The 8,981-nt window shown below is 51.6% G+C and overlaps 1 pseudogene across 1 annotated transcript; it reads left to right on the forward strand.

Moving 5' to 3' along the window:
• Nucleotides 1-3,758: 3,758 nt before the first annotated feature.
• Nucleotides 3,759-4,206, forward strand: LOC307196158 (small ribosomal subunit protein eS19-like; annotated as a pseudogene). Its single transcript has 2 exons — nt 3,759-3,951; nt 4,094-4,206. The product of its transcript is annotated as a small ribosomal subunit protein eS19-like (transcript).
• The last annotated feature ends 4,775 nt before the right edge of the window (nt 4,207-8,981 follow it).

Genomic DNA, 8,981 nt, shown 5'->3' on the forward strand with positions numbered 1-8,981 from the left:
TTTTTATTATTTCGACTGTGCCACGCGTCTTATGGGATCTTAGTTTCACACCCAGGGATTGCACCCACACCTTCAGCGGTGAAAGCAGAGTCCTAACCACTGGCCTGCCAAGGAATTCCCCTGAATGATCTTTTTTTTTTTTTTAATCAAAGTGGAATGGATTGTGATTGGTGGGGTTCCCAAACTTCACAGAAGCTACGAGTTCTCGCAGAACCCCAAGGTGCTGGACCAGACACTGCTCCTGGATGTACACTCCCCCCACCCTGTCCCTTCGCGTATCAGTTCCTACCTACTTGCTTGCTTCTAACAACACTTAAATTTTTAAAAAATCTCCCCTCTCTAGGTTCTCATCAAAAACACTACCAGCATTCCCACAGGTACCCCAGTGAGTCTTTGAGACATTTTCTACCTGAATCGAGAAGGAAACCAAGGAATGGATAAAGCCCCCTGTCCCATTCCCAGTCTGTCCCCTTCCCCCAAAATACAGGAGACACAACATATGTAGGTTCCCCTGGGCCTCCCTGGTCCTTTCAGGGCTGTTACAGGCCATTACTCTGATAAACCACTTCTGGTGAAAATGTGGGTTCCTTCATGTGTGCCCACCCCAGAACTAGGCTGTGGGGTTTTGTTTTTGTGTTTTAACTTTGGTAAAAAATAACATAAAATTTACCATCTTAACCATTTTTAAGTGTGCAGTGCAGTGACATTAAGTAGTTTCATTGTTGCGTAATCATCACAGTTACCTTCATCGCAAAACTAAAACTGTACCCATTCAGTGATAACTCCCCATTCCTTCCTCCCACCAGCCCTTGATAACCGCCATCCTACTTTCTGTCTCTGAATTTGACTACTGCCTGCTATAGGTGGCATGATAAGAGTATTTGTCCTTCTGTGATTGGCTTACTTAACATAATAGCCACAATGTTCATCTACGTTGTAGCATGTGTCAGAATTTCCCTCTTTTTAAGGCTGACTAATACTCCATTGTGTGTATGTACCATATTTTGTTTATCCATTTACCTGTCGGTGGACTTTGGGGTTGCCTCCACCTTTTGGCTCTTATGAACGATGCTGCTATGAACATAGGTGTACAAATATCTGTTAAAGTACCTGCTTTCAATTATTTTGGGTTTAGACCCAGAAGTAGAATTGCTGAATCACACAGCAATTCTATTCTAATGTTTTGAGAGCTGCCATACTATTTTCCACAGTGACTGAACCATTTCACATTCCTACCAACAGTGCACAAGGGTTCTCCACACCCTTGCCAATACTTGTTATTTCCTGTTGTTTTATATGTCTTATATACATAATAAAATCCATGATGAAATACCGTGTATATATATATATATATATATATATATATATATATATATATATATTGGCCATCCCGATGGGTGTGAGGTGGCATTTCATCGTGGATTTGATTTGGGTTGCGGGACCCAATCAGATGCTGGGGCCCTTAGGGGGTCTGCACCTACAGAGAGTTAGGAACCACTTAAGAAGTGTCTCTTTGTTGCTTGCCAACCCTAAAATTTTGAGTTTACGATTGATTTGGGGGCTGTAGGAGTCCAAAGAATGCTCTTGAAATAGGAAAGACCGGTCCTCAAAAGCTGGCTAGGTGACAAGTCGTCCATCAGCGACTTCTCTGTGACTTCACCCACTCGTGAGTGGGTGGCACTGGACCGCAGCATGAGCGAACCAGCTGCCACTCGTGTTCGGGGCCATGCAGTTCAGGTGATGGATTTGCTGGACTCTGCAGGTATCCCAAACCTGGTGTGATTTTCCTTCTACTGCCTCGCTTACATAGGGCTCTTAGTTCGGTCACAAGCGCCGAAATAGCTACAGTCTAAAATTTCAATATTTCTACACCGTCAAGCCCCCTTTTGCCAAAGTCCACTTAGAACAGAGGTCTTCAACTCTGTGCATTGGAAACACCTGGAGAGCTTATAAAACCTGTGATTACAGGGCCACTGTCCCAGAGATTCTGATTTAATGAGCCTGCGGCGTGAGTCTAATGTGAGCAGGGTTGAGAATCGCCGACTTAGAATAAGCCCTTAGAATAAGCTGTGCCGAGTCACAGCCACCCACCGTCCCCTCCTATTAGTGTGTTGACTTCTCGACAAGTGAGTCATGGACGCCAGGTTTCTCCACAAAGCTCTTAAGGTCTGATCCCTGTCTTCAGAAAGCAGGAGTGCATGTGTGTGATAAAGTTCTCATGGTGCCAAGAATACAGTGGGGTTCAAAGGATGCCTTGATCAGCTCTACCTGGGGGCTCAGCAAAGAAAGAGGTGGTGATGCTGCTTCCCAGCCCAGCACATCAGGGCAACTGCTTTTTCAACTTACACGTTCCTACCAGCAGGGGACCTGCAGGGACAGGAGGAGGGGACACAACCAGCAAGTGTTTCTAGAAGCAGCTCCAAGAGAAGTTTCCGTTTAAAAAGCTAAGCTTGAATTATTGAATGAGGATCATGCCTCAAGTTCTTTAAGCAGCTCTTCTCTCCTCCCAGGAGAGGTAATCAGGAGCTCTGTTCAGTTGAAAACTCACAGCCATGCTTTGTTCACAGATCCAGCGAAAGGCCAGAACCTAGTCCCAGGGGACAGAGCTGAGCACCTCAGCTCACCAGGGCTGGGCTTGGGTGTCACTGGAGCTGCTCAGCCCTTGAGCAACTGCCCCTCTCCCACCTCCTTCCCTCATCCTGCACCCACCCAATCTTGATGCCCGCCAGGCTCTGCCTTCACAGAGCTCATGGTCTAGGGCCCCAAACAGATGAGCCAACAGGAAATTCAGCCCATTGTGACCTGGCCAAAGGTTGAGGAAGCCACCAGGCATCACGTGAACATACGCCCGCCCACCTCCCCTGCCGTTCCGGGTAGGGCTGTTGGCCACCCAGCTGGCTGTAGCGGGGCTTTGGGGAGAGGGCAGCGTGGGGACAGTGAGTGCGACAGTGAGTGGGGAGGGAGGCACTTGGGTGCCCAGAGGCCAGGAGGGAGGGAAATGAGAAAGAATCAGGAGTCCAGTCATCACCACCCTCCTCATGCACCTGCCCCCATCCAAGCGCCTCCACCTTCCCCCCCCCCCGCCCCCACCCCGTGGTTCAGCCTCTAGGCCTTTCTTTGCAAATGGTGATCAGCCCTGCTCAGAGGTCAGGCGGCCCTGCTGGCTGATGCTTTTTGGACTGGCCGCCCAGCACTGTCATCTCAGGGAGCCAAGCCAGCCCTGGGGCTGTGGCCTCATACGTGACAGTTTCAGACACCACAGGCCTGGGCTCCCCTTCCCTGGCCCGTGGTTCTTGCCTGGAAACGTGAATCTGAAGTCCCGGTACATTCAACCAGTCAAACCTCAAAAATGTAATTGAGCAGTGTGGCTGCATTTCAGCTAAGAAACTGAGCTATGAAATCAGACTCCTCTTGGAATCTCGGGTCCTCAGCTGACAGCTACTTGGCCTCTGTGTGCCTCAGTTTCCTTATCTGTAAAATAGTGATTAAAATTAAGTAAGTGTTCATTACAGCATACGCAGCTGTCAATGTTTAGCTATATACCGAGTGGTTTTCAAGCAGAGGTGGGGGACAGTTTTGCCCCCTGAACATTTGGCAGTGTCATCCTTGGTCATCACACTGGGGAGCGGGGGGTGTGCTACTGTCATCTAGTGGGTAGAGGCCAGAGATGCTGCTACAGACCCTACAATACAAGGACAGCCCCTGCGATCAAGAATTGCCCCCTCCTTTCCCCTGGCTGGCAGTGCGGAGGCCCCACGATGCCTGGAGTTACTGTAAAAGACGTGAACCAGCGGGAGTTCGTCAGAGCCCTGGCAGCCTTCCTCAGCAAGTCCGGGAAGCTTGAAAGGCCCTGAATGGGTGGACGCTGTCAAGCTGGCCAAACACAAAGAGCTCACGCCCTGTGATCCTACACGCGAGCTGCTCCCACAGCGCTGCACCTGTACCTCCGGCGTGGCGCTGGGACAGCTCCAGGACCGAGATCTCTGGGGGGGACGGCAGAGAAAGTGTCCTGCCCAGCCATTTCAGCACAGGCTCCAAAAGCGGGGCCCGCCGGGTCCGCTGAGCCCCAGAGGGGCTGAACGTGGTGGGAAAGGACCAAGATGGGGGCTGCAAACTCACGTGTTCGGGACAGAGAGATCTGGACAGAATCGCTGGACAGGTGGCGGCTGCCAACAAGAAGCATTACAACAAATGACGCTGGGTTAATAAGCTGCCTTATTCATTAAGAAAAAAAAAAAAAGAATCATCTGGCCCGAAATGTCAGTTGTGCCGGAGTTGAGAAAACCCTGCCACATACACATCTATGGGGGCCGGTGGGGGGTGGGGGGGTGGGGAGGGGGGAGGAACATTGTCTCTTTTACAAAATGGAATCATTGAAATTTTAGCCACTCTGAGAGATAAACAACGCCTCTCATTGTTACTTTAATTTGCAATTCCCTATTCATAATTCTGAGCCTCTTTTCAGACATGTATTGGCTGGTCTGATTTGCACTTAAACGAGAATTGTCTACTTGTATCCTTTACCCATTTTCTATTGGTTGGTTTCTATTGACCTTTACTGTCAATTTCGAAGAACTCTTATTTCTTGCAGATATAGATAACCTTTTGTCATCTGCATTAAATACTTCCACCCCTTCTCAAATCAAATGAGATAATACAGGCCAAAAATTCAGTGCAGAGCTCACACTGGGCATCTTCAGAGGTACGGAGATTGATTGACAAAGCAAGCTCCCCCCTGTGAGGGACCAACAGGAGGTCTGCACACAGCATCTCCACAGTGATGGAGGGACCGTGCTAACAGCAGAAAGTTCCCGAAGTCAGGAGCAGAGCACGGAGAGGAGTCCTCCGCTCCTGCATGGCTGTTCTTAGCTGGGTCCCAGGTGCGGACACCCACCCTCCCCTGCCGCTCACCCAGGGCAGTGAGGGATACGGTTACGCTCCTCCTTCCCTGGGAACACGTGGACACAGTCAACATGTGGGGCCACTGAGGATCTGCAGCCCGACTGTGGGCTCCAGAGCCTGGGCTCCCAGTCTCCGCACTGTGCCCATCCCCTCCGCTCAGACCCCAAGGAAGGGGTTTTCGCATCAGAAGCTGTCTACATGGAGTGTGGCTGGCAGACAGGAGGGTATCAGATGCCTCCCCCGGCCGGAGAGCACCCCTTCTGAGTGCGCCTCGCAGAGGTACAGATGGGACAGCCAAGTGCGGGGAGGGGGTCCTGTGCTTTGCCTGGCTGGGGAGCTGGCAGCTCACGAGATGAAACTGGAACAAATGAACAGCAAGCAGACACCTTAAGGAACTAAGAACCCCAACCTATGGCCCCAATCAAAGCGCAGGTAAATTTTGAAGAGTTTGAGAAATATGTCATGTGTGTTACCAGAAGGAATCTCAGAACCTGGGGGCCAGCCTTTGGCTGCAGAGGAGAGAGGTACCAGTTACCCAGGATTCCCGTGATACTAGCTGGTACGATCCCCACAGCCCTTCGGCACTCGTCCTATTGGCCCCATTTCTGGATTGAAGGAATAGGTCTGGAGAAGGTGAAAGCAATGCCCTGGGGTCAGATCAAATTCCAGGGAAGACGCCCAGGTTTGGTGTCCCTTTTGGAGCTGAGCCTCTGCAGTTCATCTCCTGGCGCCTTTGTTGGGTTCTGATGATGGACACAGGGGACCATATTAGGTTCCATTGATCGGATTGGTTTGTGATCTCATTTGAAAATAGAAAAGGGGGCCCTGAGGAATGGGACCCTGGTCCGTGAGGGAGGAGAGGGAAGGTCCAGGGAAGCCTGATGGATGAGTCTCTGGGAAGGTGGACTGCAGGGTCCACCATGGGTCACGGGGTGGGACACAAGGACGCTGGAGCCTTCAAAGAAAAATGCCCGTGGAGCTGGCTGCCCCAGTGCCCGTGGAGCTCTGCCCCTACTCACTGAACCTCTCAGCCTGCCTGCCAGCCCTCAATCTGCGGGATCTTAGTTCCCCAACCAGGGATTGAACCTGTGCCCCTGCAGTGGAAGCATGGACTCCTAACCACTGGACCGCCAGGGAATTCCTCCAGCTCTGCCTCGGAAGGCCTAGCCTGGCAAGCGCCTTAGGGCTGGGCTGTGGGGCCTGGCACGGCACCATATCAGGTGCCTCTCCCAAGACCAGCTCCCCACCCAGTGTCCTGCTGTGTGGGTACCACCTGACCCCGGAGGAAGGCTGCCCCGGCCTTGCACAGTGCCCTGGGCTCTTGCAGGGCCTGGAAGGCTGCCTGGCCCCTCGCCCAGAACATGGTATTTTCCCTCCCCCCAGCAGCCTGACTTACGCAGACTCCTCTGCATCCGGTCACAAGCACAGGCCTCGGGCCCTGGGCAGCCAAGGACCATCTGGTCAACCCAGGCCAGACTCTGTGCTCTAATAATAAATGTTGGACAAAAGAGGAAGGAAAGAAACAAGAAAGGGAGGGGAGAGGAAAGGAGGGATGGAGGGAACTCATGTGTCCGTGGTCTTCAAAATAAGCATCTTTTTTCCTCCATTTTCTAGAGCCGTGATTCTCGGAATGCGGTCCCCAGATCAGCTGCCTCAGAACTTGGAGGAGAGCAGATTCCTGGGGCCCACCCTAGCCTCCCCGAGTCAGAAGCTCTGGGGTGGGTCCGTTCTCTGTGTTAACAAGCCCTCTGGGGGATTCTCAGTCCTGTTCTAATTTGCAAACCACTGCCCCAGAACTGTCTTGAGGAAGTGATCTTACTGAGCTGTCCTCTTTTTAGCTATTTCAGCCCCGGGGGCTCTTCCGGCCTTGTGGAAGCAGCCTCAGCCTTTGCAACCGTCACCCCAGCAGTGCGCCTGTGTGACCCACCAAGAGGGGTGGGTGGAAGGCAGCCCGGGAGCGGGGGGTGGGTCTCCAGCAGGAAGCAGCATCTCCGTGTCCCTCACGTCCATTAGTTTATTTGAACCTCCCGACAATCTGTGAGGTAGGCGGGCCAATACCAGCACCTCAGTTTTATAGCCAGGAAAAGAGAGGCTTAGAGAGGAGAAGGGCTGTTCTCCCTGGAGAAATTCCCAACTCCAGGGGGGCAAGATCTATGCCTGATAAACAGTTAAATAACCGGGCAGAGAGACTTGCTGCACCTGGGTGGTGGGTCCGGGCTCCCGCAGCCCCACCTCCCCCCGCAGCAGGTGAGGGGTGCCTAACCAGGACATCCTGGGGGGGGAGCGGGGAGCAGTGAGGAACCTGGGGGATCTTGGGCCTCCTCCTACAGTGCTGGTGGGCAGCATTTTCCCCTGGACCCCAACGAAGCCCACCAGCACCTCTGACCCACATAAAGTCCTTTATGTTAAAAATTCCTCCGGACACAGCAGTCCCACTTCTGGGTATATACACAAAAGAATTCAGAGCAGGGACTCCAAGAGATATTTGCATACCCATGTTCATAGCAGCATTAGTCACAATAGCCAAAAGGTGGAGACAACCCAAAGTTCCATCAATGGATGAATGAATAAACAAAATGGGGTCCGTGCATGCAATGGAATTTTATTGAGCTATAAAAAGGAATGATGTTTCAATACATGGTACAACATGGATGAACAGTGAAGACATTAGGCTAAGTGAAATAAGCCAGACACACAAGGACAAATACCGTATGATTCCACTTATATGGAATAGAGTCGTCAGCGTCATAGAGACAGAAAGTAGCACGGTGGTTGCCAGAGGCTGGTGGGAGGGGTATTGGGGAGTTTCTGTTTAATGGGTACAGAGTTTCGGGTTTGCAAGATGAGAAATCTCTGGAGATGGACGGTGGTGATGGTGCCCAACAATGTGAACGTACTTAAGGCCACTGAACTGTACACTTAAAAGTGGTAAATTTCATGTCATGTGTATTTAACCACAATAAAAATTGCTATCCGTTAATGAGTCCCGCTGCCCCCACCCCCCAAATCCTCTGGAGGTTGGAACCAATTTCCAGGAAACAGCAGCACGCAGATCATTCTGCAAATCTCCCACACGGCCATACAACCTCCCTGACACCACAGTGACAAGGGTAAGAAAGCCTTGGACATTGGGTTCAAGTTCCCGGGCTCCCATGTTCTGGCGCTGTGACCTGATCTCAAACTCGCAGTCTCCTCTTTCATGAAAGGGACCAATACTATCTCGGTGGTCTTGTGAGGACTCAGAAGGAAGCGATCTGAAAGCTTCTAGCACGTAATCAGTGCTCCATCAATGGTAGTTAATTGATGGTGTTTCCTCAGCTTGGAATGTTCTCCCCCTTCTCTGCAGGGTAAGCTCCTGTTCATCCTTCAAAGCCCAGCCAGCTCAAATCCCACTGCTTCTATGAAGCCTGGGGTAGCCCAAAGGATCATTCACCAAAACAGCTCTTCCTCCCTGTCTGACATCTGATATCGGGCACAGCCATGCAACTCAAAGGAGCCAGAAGGTGTTTGCGGTGACTTCTCTCCCTCTGCTCTGGCCACCTGGTTCCTGGGAGCAAAGCCCCAGCAACTCACAGTGGACAGGTCACGTGAGTAAGAAACAAGACTTTGTCACTTAAGCTTCTGAGATTTGGGAGTTGCCTGTTTCCTCAGTGTAACCCAGCTCAGGGCCACTCAAAGTGTGGTTTCGCATCCGCAGCCTTGGCATCCCCTGGGCGCTGGTTAGAGATGCAAATTCTTGGGCCCCACCCTCGACCTACTGAACCAAATTCTGTGTAAAGCACTAAGCATGGCTTCTCTCCCATAAAGGTGTTCAGTGGTTGTTATTCCCCCCATCCCCACCCCCCTGAGACTTCCACAGAAGACTCTGCTAGTGGCCTACTCAAAGCCGTGCTCCCCTTCTCCCTACCTGAGAATTCAGGTTTTTGAGGGGATGACAATGTGCGCAGGTGAGAACATTCAGTTTCCCAGACTCCCTTGCAGCTAAGGGTGTTTACGTGACCTGGTTCTTTTCTGGCCCAGAGGAAGTCAGAGCAGGGCTTCAGGGAGAGCTTGTCAAAGGCCACAGGCCCAGGTGGCAG

This window comes from Stenella coeruleoalba (assembly GCF_951394435.1).
Source record: "Stenella coeruleoalba genome assembly, chromosome: 13".
NCBI lineage: Eukaryota > Metazoa > Chordata > Mammalia > Artiodactyla > Delphinidae > Stenella > Stenella coeruleoalba.